We start from the raw sequence: 12,089 nt of genomic DNA, 5'->3' as shown, positions 1-12,089 counted from the left end.
ATTGAGAGAAAGGGGAGCAAAGAGTCACATAAAGTGCTTTACCAAAGGGTCTGGCACCCAGCACGTGCTCAGTAAAGGTTAGCTCCTGCCGCCACCGTCAGCAGGCTCAGGTCAACCATGTGCTGGATCGCAGGTCACTGTACCAGGTGCCTAAAAGTGAAACATCCCAATCAGATAGTCACCTTCTTGCCAAGGACCGCCTGCCCGTGCGAAAGCGTGCTAAGCGCATCGGGATGGATAGAGTAAGATGTGCACGCAGGCCAAACTCCGTGTTCTCAGGACTCTATCTTTTGTCTCCATTCCTCTTGGAAAATCCATTCCCATGTGGAACGCTCCCTTCTCCTTCTGGGGCCATCCTGCCTACCCCTGGCTGCTTTCATAAGCTAGTCAGCATGACTGGAATGGTACCTGTATCTACTCAGACAGAGATTCCAGAAATATGCTTGAAAATACACATCAACTGGAAAGGTGCAAAATTGATGGGGGGAAGGGTTTGTGGGTCCTTTCTTTGCCTAGAACCACAGTCTCTGGAAGCCAGACGGTTCCGAGCTCAGAATTAGATGCAGTTATGGTATTTGCAAGGAAGGTACAAGCCTAAAAGTACCGTCTCCTGGGCAGAAATAAAACTTCCTCAAGATTCACTTATTCCAGGTCTCACCACGATTCTGTGGGTCAGCACAAAGTCCTCCAAGGGATGCTGGGAAGTGGCCTGTGACCCCCGCACCCTCACGCGAAGGCCTGTGACCCCCGGACCCTCACCCGAAGGCCTGTGACCCCCGGACCCTCATGCGAAGGCCTGTGACCCTCGGACCCTCACCGGAAGGCCTGTGACCCCCGGACCCTCACCCGAAGGCCTGTGACCCCCGCACCCTCACCCGAAGGCCTGTGACCCCCGCACCTTCACCCGAAGGCCTGTGACCCCCGTACCCTCACCCGAAGGCCTGTGACCCCCGGACCCTCACCCGAAGGCCTGTGACCCCCGGACCCTGACGCGAAGGCCTGTGACCCCTGCACCCTCACCGGAAGGCCTGTGACCCCCGGACCCTCACCCGAAGGCCTGTGACCCCTGCACCCTCACCCGAAGGCCTGTGACCCCCACACCCTCACCTGAAGGCCTGTGACCCCCGGACCCTCACCTGAAGGCCTGTGACCCCCGCACCCTCACCCGAAGGCCTGTGACCCCCGGACCCTCACCCGAAGGCCTGTGACCCCTGCACCCTCACCCGAAGGCCTGTGACCCTTGGACCCTCACCCGAAGGCCGGTGACCCCTGCACCCTCACCGGAAGGCCTGTGACCCCCGGACCCTCACCCGAAGGCCTGTGACCCCCGCACCCTCACCCGAAGGCCTGTGACCCCCACACCCTCACCTGAAGGCCTGTGACCCCCGGACCCTCACCCGAAGGCCTGTGACCCCCGCACCCTCACCCGAAGGCCTGTGACCCCCGCACCCTCACCCGAAGGCCTGTGACCCCTGCACCCTCACCCGAAGGCTTTCCCTGAGACCCGCCTTTCTCTTTGTGCTCCTTCCCCTTTGCTGTAGGTCGTGGGGAGAAAGGACCTGACTTATTGTGCTGGTTGGACTGAGAAGGAAATAGAGGAATTATGAAAAATCTATGGGCAAGAGCTGGCCTCAAGGACACAACAGTAAATATCAACCTGTGAACCAGATGTGACCAAACAGCAGAGTCGATGGAGGCAAATCCGCCCGCGACGCAAATAGCCAGGTTTCTCCTGCTAGATTCTGGGGTGCAGCCCTTACTCTGAGTACTAGGAACATTGATGCCAGGTCCTGGGCAGGCAGCCTGTGCTGGTCACACTGCCTCTTCCCGGAGACCCTGTCTGTCAGCACTGTCCTTGAGGTAGAACGCACAGCTTAGGTTCGCAGTAAGGTCATCTCTAGGGGCCGACAGCAACTCTTGAGATGCCTGACCCCAAGTATAATCTCCCCCGCACTCACACGCCCCCAGGCCTGAATGCAGTGATCTCCTCTGGTCTAATCCAAATTATCTTGAAAGGTTTTAAAACTTATTTTTGAATTATAAAATATTTCTGCCTATGGAAAAGTAGAGGGTAATATAAGAATAGATGTAAGGAAAACCTATAGAGCCACCATCCAGCTTAAGAAATATATATTTCAAATACCTCCTCACAGGGAGATGCTATCGCTCATTTGATGTTTACTATGCATAGTATGGTATTTATACTTTTGCTCTATAGGTATGTAAGTGCAACATGTGGTGTTGCTCTGCATGTTTTTAAACCTTATTTCATTGGTTTTGTTCAGTATTTATCCTTCTACAACTCGTAAACGAGAGATTCTGATTCACTGGGCCCAGTGGGTTTGTGACTCGCCTTGAACAAACTGGCTAGGCTGTGGGTGATAGTGAGGGTGACCACGTAGCACTCAAACTAGGATGCTTTGAAGCATGACAGAGGGTGCTGTTAGAACACCACCACGCATACGTTAGGACTGTCCCCGGCAAACCAGGACACACGGTCATCTTAGTGATGGCAGACGAGCTGCTGCTTTAATATATGTGATTAGCACTTCCGGTTAGAAGCCTTTGGCCACAAGTACCTGCTGGGCTTCTCTGAATGAATTAGTTTGCGCCTTTTTTTTTTTTTTAGCAGCAAGTCATCACTGAGAACCCCAGTTTCCTCATTAGTGAAATGGAGAGTCTGGAGGAGGAGGCAGGGTTTCGTCCTGACCGTCCTCCTACCTGCTGCTCCGTTATGGGCCTGTGTAGGGAGTGCTCTGACCCAGTAAAACACCAGCATCCCCGTGGAAGACACAGAGCCCTAGGAGGACCTGAGCACCCTTCCTGCGAGTCAGTCCAGCTGTTTCCACATCAGGGCAAGGACAGGGTGCCCCCTGCAAGACCCCCAAAAGCTGACAGGTCAGGGCTCTCCACCACTTTTCCACGCAGCATCTTAATTACCCTGTTTCTGCGGAAATGAGCTTATTGCTAATCAGGTTTTCTCCCCGCTCTCTGCTGGTGACCGATGCACCCCTCAGATGTGAAACAGTGCTGAATTCGGTATTTGCTCAGTAGGTAAATAGGAGGCCCCCCTTCAAAAAAAAAAAATCAGAGAAGTAATTCTGGCTTCCCTTTGAAAAAGAAAAACACAGGCCCTGAGCTTACTCAGCACCTTGAGGAACCGAGTGTAGATGTGCGACGAGAACCTACACACACTTCAGGTTGGGCTGGGCCGGCGCTACGCCCTGTGAAAGGAGGACCACGGAGCCCAGGAAAACAGCAAAGCCTGCAGTCACCGCCACGGCACACGCCCTGCCACGGTACTCCCAAACCTGGATCCGGGACCTGACACTTGAGGGGTGCTCTGTGGGACTGCACTGACACGGTTTTCCTGGCCTGCCTCTGTCCTGCCTCCCAGGCCCGGCTCTGGTGTGCTGTCTGCTTTGGTTGAAGGCTCAGCCTGCCCCCGCACCGCCCCACCCCACACTAAGATGCCTTCCTTATTCTGGCTCTGTGTCTAGGCATTAAGATGCACAGCCGTCTTATCAAGGGCTCTTCCTCTCCCAAATTGCATTTGACCAGTTTCATTTCTGCCTGAAATTAAAACACAGGACTTATCAATCCCCAGCTGTCACAGCATGAATGAAACCCTAGAAATAAATCCAGTCTAATGACAGAGCGATCTGGAGACCTCAGTGGGAAACAAGATACTTTGTTTAATAATTATCAGTCTCTTTCAGGGCCTGTCTGCCAAAGCAGTGGTGTCAGAAGCAGCAGAGAGAAGAATTTCTTTCCACAGATTTCGTCCCGGGAAAGACTGAAGCCATTTCAAACCAGGCTGGCCGCTTTTGATTTCCATTTCTGATATTAAATGCAGAGCGGCTGTCTGCATTTACGCTACAAGGCATTACTTCAGTGCGAAGAATCGGGGTGGTGGCAGGGATCCAGTTTACTAATGAACAAGCTTATCTGGAGGAAAACAGCTTTTCACACCGTAACAAACAATGAATACCTCTTAGATAACAAATTCAATGGCAAAATATAGCACTGTACATGTCACAGTCCCGTAATTTAATGGATGCACTTGCAGCATTAGTGGTTTGCGTTAATTTTTTAAATTAATTTTGTTTGGCCCTCAGGGAAAATATTTTCTTTTTTGTGTCCGATACCTTGCAGCTCATTAACACTGCTTACTGCTGCTCTACGATACTATCCGTAATCGTCCACTTGGTAGCCAGAGGCCATTTTTAAAAACACAAGCTGCACGAGGGGCAGAAAGCAGGCTTTTCTGCCTCCTTCTCCAAAGAAAGCTCTCCCAGCTTGACACAGGTCTCGGCAGCCATGGAAGCAGGGGCCTCTGGAGGCCTTTGGAGGCCTTCTGAGCCAGGCAGGTCCAGGTGTCAGCGCTCAAGGTGGCTACCGAGTGCCTCGGACTGAGCCAAGAGGCTCTTTCTTCCACTGGTCACCGTCACCTGCCGCAGAGCAGTGGCTTCCACACCCGATGATGCTCGGAACTGCCTGGGCAGTAAAAGATATAGATGACTAGGCCTCACCCCACAGCTGTGAAGCCTTTCCTCTGCTTCTCAGCCTTCCCACAAAGGGGTTAACCACTGGCTACCAAGAAAACAGCCTCCCTCTCTCTCTGCCTGGGGCCCGGAGATCAGGGAATTCACTGCTAATCACTGCAGTTGTGATTCCTGATTTCAACTGGCAGCAAAGAGAATTGAACCAGAGTCCCCCGAGAGCAGCCAGCTCCACGAGGCAGACCTTGAGCTTGTTAAGCTGTGGTGCTGCTATGCGATTATCAATTTTAAATTAATCTCCCCAGTCTCTTCAAAGCGGTTGCTAAAAATATAATCTCTGGGATATCTTACCGTAAGACTTAACTGAAAGGAAAAATTTGGATAATAATTAAGTGCTTCCCTCCGTCTAAGCTTCCTGTAAAACACCTCTGGAGACACGGCTAATGCACCGGCAGCAGGAAGGCCGGCCAGGGGCCGTCCCGAGGTCTGAGGGAGCTGGTTCATAAGTTACACGCTTTCTCTAAATAAAACTTCAACGGGCAACCTGCGTTTGGACAAAAGGTTAAAGATACAATGCAACACTGTTTTAAAACAAATCCTTCCCTATTTTTAACCCAGAGAGTTTTGGGAGGGAAGGCCAGAAAAAATTGTCTAGACATGCTTTGGCTAAGCTCACGAGGGAGTCGTTACAAATGGACTTTATAGGGACATAAGCTAGGTTATATATAAAACACATTTTTTTTTTTAAAGGCAGCAACATGGTGGGACAATCTGAACAAAGGTGAAAGGGGTTCTTATATGTAAGATAGGGGCTCTCTGTGGAAACATCTCTGGCCCTATAGAAGGCTCGCGTCAAGAGCAGACAGTTTCTAAAGCCACTAAGGACGATGAAGAAGAAAACGGGCAGCAATTTATTAACAAACCCGCTGCCATTCTACCCACACTCTGCGGCTTCCTGCCAGAAGAAAAGGCGCTGCTATACCTGGAATCCTGGGAAGTGGCAAGTCTCAAGTCTCCCCAGGGGCGACACACTCCGTGGTCGTTTTCTCCCCCTTCTCCTGACCTTCCTATTCCTTGGGGCAGAGTGCTGGTGGGGAGACCGGATCATTTAAAGCAAGAGCATATGGACAAATCCACACGCTTTCTAGGTGCGGCCGCAGGAGTTTGAGAGCCCCAGCTCCTAGAGGGCCCAGAAGGAAGGCCTTCGCAGGGCCCAGCGGTGAGGGGGCGCTTTGTAAGCCAGTGTGCTAAGGAAGAAGGGGGTGGGGCAGGGAGAAGGGGAGGAAGGGGATGTGGGAAAGGATACCGATCCGAAAAAGGCTGGGAAGATGGACTTCTGTGAGATTTTCATGCAACCCCTCTGTGCCTTCTGTTAATGATAACCATAGAGAAAACCCCCCGATTTGTAAAATTCCATTAATTCTATAACTTCCCTTCTTCAGTAAGAACAAAGGATAAAGGAACTTATTACCTCTACTACCAATGAGATGTATGACCTTGAGAAAACTACCTAACATCTGTGGGCTTCCATGGTAAAAGGAGTGGGCTGGGTAAGACAAGCTCTGCAACTCTCATTTCATTATTCTGGGTGAAAGCAAACGTTGCTATGCACAGGCCAAAGCTCAGTTTTGGTGCCACCTTTGACCACGTGATGAAAAATTAGAATGAAGACCTTTAAACTAGACACATACTGTACGAACAATATAAAACACAAGGACTTAACGTTCAGCCGCATCGTATCAGAAAGTTGCCTGAAGAAAAGTGGAATAAGAGCGATTGGAAAGCGTTTTTCACACAAGTGGAAGTTTCCCCAAACCGCTGCTGAGTGAAAACATGGCTCCTTGGCACTCAGGGTCCACCTTTGTTAAGGCTCTGGTTCAGTGGGGCAAAGGGGGTCAGGAAGGTGAATAAATCTGCGTGATAAACAGGGTGTATCTGAAAAGACGGCTTGTGCCTACCTAGGCTTTGCCAGCCCAGTGCAAAGCCTGGGCTGCTGTTGTTGCTGTTCTAGATCTCCTTGAAAATCTGATGGGAAGAGCTATGGACCTTCTTCTGAGGCACATGTACAAGTGCACAAATAAACAGAACTTTAAATCCACTTTCAGGGGATTCCTGGGCTCCTTGAAGCTTAGCCACAGATCCTACAGGGATGGATTAATTACAGACCAAGCCCCCTGTTTTAGGCCTAGACACTGGAACATCTGTTAACTCTCCCATTTATCTTGAATGTCTTAGTGTTCCCATTTTCTCAAGAAGAAATTTATTTTTCGATTAAAAAATAAGCTGATTCCCCCTGCACACCCCAGCAATTCTACAGGGAGCCTGGTGTGTTTGGCAGGAGAGCAAGAGGTCGACCAACAGAAGACCTGCAGTTGTAGCCCTAATGGCCAAAGCACCTTCAGAGGTAGCGCTTGTATCCTAAGGCTTAATTTGGAACCCTTCTTCCATAGGAGACAATTCCTCCCAGCAAATAAGTAGGCATCCCCTACCCCATTAGAGACTGCCCTCTTTCTGACCTACTTCACACACCTTTTTGACCTGCTCTCCTTCCTGAAGAACTAATAGGCCATGCGGCACCTGGTAAGGGGGAGGACGGGCAGGAAGCAGCCTCCTGGAATGTCAATGAGGCCGGGGCAGCACGCCTACCCCATTCCCATTCAGCAGGCAGCCCAGCTGCTGCACAGGGCACATCTGCATAGCTGAAGGTCAATATGAAACCAGCCTGGCTTCTAGCTCTGAAACTCCACTCTTCCAAGGGTTGCAAGAGTGAAACTGTCAAGTATGTTCACTTTAATTGACACCGGGCTGCTGGCGGCCAAAAGATGGAAATTTGCTTTGAGGCCCAATACATTTTGGAGAAGAGGGTTCCGCCAAGCCACTGCTGGTTATTTCGGAAGGCCCTTGTGAATACCCAAGTCACTAAAATCCTTGGTACTGGCGTGCAAGGCACCTCAGAGGCCGTCACACTAGCAATCAGCTTCACGGCAGCCCGCTTTCCGGAGCAGTTGGTCATCCTCTATTATCTTTCTGCTTCTTCTAGGATGATTATGAATCATATTTGAAGAGGAGAGAAACGGTGCCTTAAGGGCAGGTTTGCCCCAGTTCCCAACCCAGCCAGTCTCTCAACCAAACGGGTCCAAACACCTCTCCTCAACAAAGTGACAAATGAGGCACTGAATCAGTGGAACTGTGAATTCAATCACTTAGCCTGAATGGACAAAGCCCTACAAGATGGATTCCATGACCTTAAAGAGCCTGGCTCAGGTCAGGAGAAAGCAGTCTACAGACCACTGGAAGAAGAGCTTGAAAAAGTGACATATTAATTGCACCTATTCTGCCCTCTGTCCCTGACACCTGAAACTCATGTCTCCAACACTTATGAAGATGTGACAGAATGTTCCATCAATAAATATGCAAACAAGACTGCTGACGTGATTTCTGATGAGCTAAGGCAAAGAAGAAGAAACGAGACAGCACTGTTTTTTCTGTATTAGGAAACTGCCTAGGGAAAAGAATTCCACTGTCTCAAGGAAAAAAAATCCTTAAGAGCCAAACTGTTCATCTCAATTGCATCTGGATTATTATTTGAAAAGATTAATGTTTGCTAACGTGATACTTATCAGCATTGTATATAGAGATAGCGAAGTTGCCAAATTTGATCTTTCTAATATGTTCCTCCTCTCTTTTTTTTTTTTTTAAAACAAGAGAATATACTGTAGGAGTCTTAGTTTGGCATTGGCTGGCAACATCCTTGACCAAATAAGTATCAGGGGGAAAAGAACTTACTGGAGGGTATGTCTCAATAAAACAGGCTTTATTTTAAAACATAGAATCAAGATAATATGGTGAACTGTAGACAAGAACAATCTGGTTTAGTCTGACTATGGAACAGCCTATTTCTTAACTCTTTCAGAAACTGGGAAAAGGAATGAAGGGTTTCGGTTCTTTTTTTTTTTTTTTTTTTACTTTATAATTAACTCAATTGGAAATCTAGAAGTAGCTTATTTTCAGTGCTCTAGTTGACCAACTTTACAGTTGGAAGAAAAAGAATTACTTCAGCAAGATGAGGTAAAAAGGGTCCTGGACTCAGAGTAAGGACACTTGATTTCTAGTGCCACCTCCGTCTCAGGTAACTTCATCTATGAAAAGGGAGAGATTGGGGAGAGAGAACATGCCGTGCTCATACTTTGTCTCCTTCAGGCCACAGCCACAGCAGACATCACTAATCAATCCAGACCTTTATTCCTTCTTGGCCCAGAATCCTCAACACAGTACTCCAAGCAGCCACCTAATAGATGAGAGATAGCACGACAATTGAAATTTATCTGCCCGCCTTACACTAGATAGCCTTGAGGCCCTATTTAGCTTCAAATTTTTAGGACATCATCATTTTCCTATCCTAATAGGAGTCCACTGTGGACAAAACATATATGGACAAAAATGTTTTATGGGCTTGCCGTAGGGGGGGAAAGATGGAAAACATGGCTTCGTAAATTGTCGTCATGGCTCTAGTGATTACACAAACAGAAAAACAAGGACCTTAGAGCCTCCAGAGCCAAAAAGGTATGCTCTCAAACTAAGTAATTCTCACCACAGCTGAGGCCGTACATCAACCACATATCAACCTGGTTGATAAGCCCAAAGTGCCAATAGTCTTCCTAGACAAGTCAGTATCAACTTTTCAATTAGGCAGCTAGACTGGTAATAGGGAATTCGAGTATCACTTACCCTGTCCTGGACCATTAAAGAATTTAAGGTAGCTTTGAAAGATAATGAAAAGAAAAAACATTAAAAAAAATTATTGGCAGATGCGAAGGAAAAAGAAACGAGGTAGCTTTGCATAGTAAAGAATGAGGTTTGAGTGCTGTTTATTTACAACAGGTGGGCCACAAAGCCGGCTCGAGGCTTCTAGCAGCCACTGCAAAGAGGGCAACCTGCTAGCCACACAGTTCATGGAGCCACCAGACAAAGAGAAAGCAACTGTTCAGAAGAAGTTTAACTCTTCCTGACTCTGCCACCACTACAAATAACACTTGGGAGGGCTCGTCCCCCCGAGGGTCTACGTGAAGAAAACAACAAGCGGTGTACTAAATATTTTTCCACTCATTCATTTCGAAGCCCTAGCAATGAGTGTCACACGTTGTCGGGGTCCTCCTACAGGGCTTCCGGTGCCATTCCAAAGCAGAACGCGGGGCAGGAGAATGCTTCGGTTCCCTGGTGATGTGGCCTACTCTGGAGGAACTGGAGAAACAGTTCCCAAACTACAGTCCGAGGGACCTATGAAGTGGTAATGGGTGTTCAACCCTGTTGGGTAAACACAGCCCCCTAGTCCCACGGCCACCGTCACTCCTCCAAATAAATTTGCTTAATGTGATCTCACCCAATAATTCTAAGCAAAATCCTTTATCTCAGGGACACTTATTAGTATCTTATGGGAAGAGTATTCCAGGGAACATTTCAGAAAGTGCCGACCTAGAGGAAAAGGGCTGAATATCTTTTCGGGATCCTTCTAAAGTGTAGCTTCTCTCTGTTAGGTCTGGAGAGCTGCTGGATGGCAGTGAGTCTGAAAGGCATTTCCTGGTAGCTCCCTGGAAGGCTTCAACTCTCAGTCTCCAGTTAGGAGGGGGAGCGTGTGCCTGACAGAGAGCCCCGACGGCGTACGTACGCGCAGATCAAGATTCTAAAAGCGGTGAGTCCAACCTTCTAACTGTTCAAGTTCCACAACGTCCCTCCTTCACCCCCAACATGGAAGTGCTGATGTGGGCCAAGGACAAAATGGAGTCTTCAGGGACAAAGGGGTGGCCGTGTAAGAAAGAAAGATGTGGTGGTGGGGATGAGGGGTTATGACAGAGCTGAGCCTGGCAGCCCCTCCCTGGATCTCACGGATTACCTCTTTGACCCCCTTCTTTGCGTCTCAGAGGGTTCAGAGGAGAGTGGGCCACACAGGCGAACTCTAGCCCAGGCCTTGTACTTTGGGGCAAGAGGGGCCACTGAGGTTGCCTCACAGTCCAATAGGAGATTAGTCTGCAATTTGTTAATAAAATCTGTATATCCTCTGCCTAGAGTCCCCTCTGGAAACGTAGGAGCCAATCAGGGATCTGGATCCCAAGATACGACTTCTCCTGGAAACCCAGCTAACAGCAGTCTTCTCGATCCGTGAAGCACTGACCATATATATGGAGAACAGCGACCTAGCAACTAACTGGGGGGCAGCTCTGCTGCCTTCCTCCAAAAGTAATTATCACCCTCAATCTGACATTTAAAAACAAAGGATCTACCACATCGCAACAAACCAAACTTGTAATGAGAGGGAAGGCAGACTTCTCAGCAAAGCTAGTTGGGCGGTATGTTCATAGGCGTGGAACCGCCCAACGGTATATTACAGCAGGTTATCTCTGAAGTTCCTATGATGCGCTCCTAATGGGTATAAGGATGTGCTGACTTCCAAAGTGGGACTGACAGGCCTGCAGTTAACTGTCATTTCCATCACAGACTTAATAGCTTTGCCAGGCATCCTCCCAGCCAACGAAGAGAAGTAAAGGTCTTGCTATGTGACAGCATTCAAAAAGAATGCATGTGAATGCCATTATGGTATTGAAAGTGTCAGGTGCCAGCAGAAGGACCCTGATCAGACAGACAAGCATCGGGCTGCATGCTTTAAGGTTATTTGAAGCCTGTCGTTTCCATTAGCTAGCTAACCACAAGTGGAATCATTCATTAGCTGGCTTTCTTTAGTACCAAGGTGGGGCTGGGGGGGGGGGGGGCGGGGGAAGGTGGAGAGGCCTGGGCTTGGCACGTTCGGTTCCTACCCTATTAGCAACTCATGATGGCTGGCGGAGGGAGGGGCGCACGCAGGCGGCGCTGCCCCCTGTGCCTGCTCATTAGTGGCTGGCAGCAAAGCACGGAAACGAGTGGACATTGGCACAGGTTGGCTTTCTGTTCTCGGCGAAGGCCAAAAATAATCTCAGTAGGTTTAATTAAAACTGCAGTGAACAGATGGGGAAGATGGAAAGAACTCCAACTGGAGACCACTCATCTGTCTAGGTCTCCGCGAGCGTTTTAATGAAGCCTTCGCAGGTCCCAGTACTGACACATCCCTTTCTGGTTACGCAACCGAGCGGAACGATTACCCAGCAACTCCTCTTAAAGCGGCAGGGGCCTGTTTCCCAAAGACAAGTATGGCCTGACCCAATCCAACTACTACCACAGTAAAGCAACAAGCAAACAAACAAAAGGCCTCCCGTTTCCGTCTTAAGCTCGTCCCAAAGGGAGAAGGGCAGCCAGGTGAATTTCTCCTCCCACAGAGCGCTGGGGCTGGGGGAACCCAGCAGCAGACTGGAGATTTAAACCTCCAGGTCCAGCTGAAACAAAGCAGCTCTGTCCAAACGGGGCCAGCGGTCTGTCCTAGTTAGCGGCTCCTTTCATAGTTTTCTACAGCACAGCAAGCCAGTGGAGAATGGCAGGAGGCAGTCCTGAATTCACCAGGAGAGTTAAAACCCAGCCCGCGTTAAAGTGAAAACCCAGCACGCGTGCGCGCTTCCTGCTTGATTGATTTAAATGGAAAAGCCCGGATTTCTGGTGCTAACT

General features: G+C 49.2%; 1 protein-coding gene across 8 annotated transcripts in view; it reads right to left on the bottom strand.

Moving 5' to 3' along the window:
- AUTS2 (activator of transcription and developmental regulator AUTS2) overlaps nucleotides 1–12,089 on the bottom strand; it is a 1,117,278-nt gene that overhangs the window by 185,306 nt on the left and 919,883 nt on the right. The gene's annotated exons all lie outside the window — the stretch shown is intronic.

The sequence above is a fragment of the Tursiops truncatus genome, chromosome 15, assembly GCF_011762595.2.
Source record: "Tursiops truncatus isolate mTurTru1 chromosome 15, mTurTru1.mat.Y, whole genome shotgun sequence".
Classification (NCBI taxonomy): domain Eukaryota; kingdom Metazoa; phylum Chordata; class Mammalia; order Artiodactyla; family Delphinidae; genus Tursiops; species Tursiops truncatus.
Note: the sequence above shows the minus strand (reverse complement) of the source record. Positions and strands in the feature narration are given on the sequence as shown.